The sequence below is a fragment of the Triticum aestivum genome, chromosome 3A, assembly GCF_018294505.1.
Source record: "Triticum aestivum cultivar Chinese Spring chromosome 3A, IWGSC CS RefSeq v2.1, whole genome shotgun sequence".
NCBI classification, from domain to species: domain Eukaryota; kingdom Viridiplantae; phylum Streptophyta; class Magnoliopsida; order Poales; family Poaceae; genus Triticum; species Triticum aestivum.
This window is the reverse complement of record NC_057800.1, coordinates 732,374,584-732,377,899: the sequence shown is the minus strand read 5'-3', so window position 1 is coordinate 732,377,899 and position 3,316 is coordinate 732,374,584. Positions and strand designations below refer to the sequence as shown.

The following is a 3,316-nucleotide window of genomic DNA, read 5'->3' as shown; positions in this document are numbered from 1 at the left end:
GACAGGGAGCTGCTGCTCCTCAGGGGCGAGTTCATCATGACCATATGCGTTGTGCCGCGGCCAGAACGCTCTACACAGAGGTCGCACGCGAACTGCGGTTATACTAAAAAGGTTTGGCTGATATATCTGATACAATAGTGCATATTACTTTTCATTCATAGTATTTTCTAAAAAATATCTCCAAAATGAAATTTATTATTTTGTAGCAAGGCATTCAACTATTATATGTATCCATAACCACAAAATAATAGGCATGATATGCATGAAAAAAGAACATAGAGTGTCCAGAAAATGATACTTACTTCAGATTAAAACTAAGGTGTCCACGACTTTATATAGGCGTCAGGCGATAGGAAAACAAATCTTCAAAAAAATGTCAACACAACTAAGGATTTTAAATCTCCGGAGAGAGCTCTGTTAGGTGGCATGCGATGTTCATTTCCTTGAACAGCCCGCGCAAGTGCTTGTGCATCACACTTTCCAGGACTATCTGAGTGTTAGCCACCAAGTGCTTGTGCATCACACTTTCTAGAGAATGTCTGCATGCAATCGATTAAGTTTAGACTTTGGAGTGCATCCATTGCATAGCATGATTCTTGGTGCTCCCACCGTATCCTCCAAGAGTTTCTGCTTATCCTAGTACTTTCAAACACTGAGTAGCACACAATGTTCCGTCATACGTACCAGACGAATTCGGTCCAGGATCATCCATCAATTGTACACCTTACATGCTGATTTGACTGTAAAGAGACCCTTGGGATAAGTTTGCCATCAACATATCAGCCTTTAACTGTATTGGCAAAATCCCCTTTGTGTCCACCGTGTATAAAATCCCTTTTGTTCGTATTTGTACATTTCCATTTCATGTTGCTATAATATTTTGGTTGCTGGCTTCTTGGTGGCCGGACAAGGAAGAGAGGCTAGAATGGCATTAAGGGGTGGTGGTGGCAGGTGTAAGAGGGGGAGGTGCAAGCTTCTAGATGTACATGCAGTGGTGGACAGTGCCACCGGACAAATACTCGTTCGGTAGCGGAACCACATTTAAACTTGCCCAGGTCAGGGGCGCAGCTGGACAATAATATTTGTTTACGTATATACCTATAAGACCCCTTTTATAATATGCATGATATCTTAAGGAACTGGTTGAAACTTGAAACTGATTACGCTCGCACAGGCAGCCGTGCTAGTTGCTTGAATGGTGGAGCTGACACATCCAATAAAAGATTATATCATGCTTCTTATTAATATATATATATATATATATATATATATATATATATATATATATATATATATTATAAATATCTCCATAACTCAATTTATTTCTATCGCGATGAGGAAACCTGTATAGTCTCTTGAGCAATACACACGAAGAAATCCGAAAAAAATCAACATAACTAAAAATAACTCTCTTGAGTGCCATGTCATATTCATCACAAGGGTTTACGTATCCCTTTCTAGGACTACCATATTGAGCACCCCAATCCTGTGCTGCTTCTTGAGCATTATTTATGCCTGCAGTATAGGTTCAGTTGGAGTTTCTCCCGTGCGTTAGGTGATTTGTCCTGCTGGTTCACCAAGACACTAGTGACTCACTTGTGTTATCCCCGAACACAAAGCCCTATCCATCCGGCATTACCACGAGCTGTGAAACTGCCATCGATAATTAGCTAATTACTTTCCCTTCATCATCGATAATTAGCACATTGCAGCGTGGAGTAGGTGCTACTATTTGTCTGCCCTGCTGTGTGGCACACATGATCTTTCATACAGTACATATTAGACGAAACTCCCCTAGGTTCATCCATGGAGTGTACCATACACATTTTATGCTGATTTGGCTATAAGGGGAGTCTTGTTGGGATCTGTGTGCCAGGCTGAGATGTCATCAAAGTCATCCTTCAACGGGATTGCCAAAATCTCCTTGCCGTCCACATGGCGGAGAAAATCTACCTGACCAGCCCCCAGTCTGCCTCACGGCAGATTTATTCTTCGGCAACAAGGAGAGATCAACTAGCTAGCACTGTTATATATGCAAGATCGTTGACCACGAAATAAAGGCAGGAGTTCTCGCAAAAAATGAAAAAATAAAGGCAGGAGTATGCTTGATTCAACAACGCAACAACACTGTAGAGAAATTACAATATATAAAATCATCAATTGTAAATAACAGAAGATTTAATTCTTTATGAAATAACAAAATACTATGTATAATAATTGGAATTGCCATTACATAGTAGCTAGTTGATTCCTCCTCACTGCAGATTGCTTGCAGATTTCCGTTTCTTGCCATTGCTCTGATATGTTGTTGCTGGCTTGTTGGTGTCCTTGGTCGAACAAGGAGGAGGGGCAGCAATGGCGAGAAGAGGTGTAGGGGTGGAGGCCACGGGAGAAAGCTTCTCGATGTAGATGCATAGGGGGACAGTGTCACCCGACAAGTACTCTTCTTTCGGCACACGCAACCACTCGTACTATCTGTCGCCGGGCGCAGGGGCGCCGCCAGACAGGGAGCTGCTGCTCATCAGGGCCGACTTCATCATGACCATATGCGTTGTGCCGCGGCCAGAACGCTCTACAGAGAGCTCGCACGCGAACTGCGGCGCCGGGTCGCCACCATCCGCTCTAACGCATAGCAGAGACACGGATATGTTTGGGCCGTGCTGGCCCAGTGACACCAGGAACAGGTTGGGGTGCCGGTTAACGCCCGCAGCAGCTTTGTCGACCTCGCGGACCAGGACGTGCCAGCCGCACGAGACCGGCAGGTTCAGGGTCCGAGGCTGGCCGTAGGGGATGCAGATGGTGGGGCGCGAGTGGCCATCGGAGCCAGTGATGTGGTCGAGCAGCTTCTGCTTGGAGCCGATGAAGCCGCAACCCCGCCGTCCGAAGCCCTGTGTTCGGCTGACTCGTGGTACACGATGCCGCCGGCGTCGCAGCCGTACTTCTCGAAGTCACACCGCACCATGACGGAGGCCACGAAGGCGTCAAGAAAGGCGAAGTGGACAACTGTGAGGCCGCAGGGTTCTTCTCCATGGAGTTCGCGGCAGGACGAGCACACCAGATGGTCGGCGTCACACTGGCGTCGAGATTCAGTTGAGATAGCAGGATCCAGATATGATATGCAAAGACGATTAATTGATGAAAGAAACTTTCGATCCATGGCGATTCATACCTTGAAGACGGGGCATTTGAGGGGGAGGCGGCAGGTATGGCAGGTCAGCAGCTCCGTGGACATGCTAAAGCTGAGGACCTGCTGCGATTCCGTCTCCGTGGCGGTGGCTACCACCGCAAGAGCTCGCTCTCCTCCGCCATGGCTCAT

General features: G+C 46.6%; 1 pseudogene; it reads right to left on the bottom strand.

The window, feature by feature from the left end:
• Window positions 1-2,255: 2,255 nt before the first annotated feature.
• Window positions 2,256-3,316, bottom strand: LOC123057313 (E3 ubiquitin-protein ligase SINA-like 8; annotated as a pseudogene).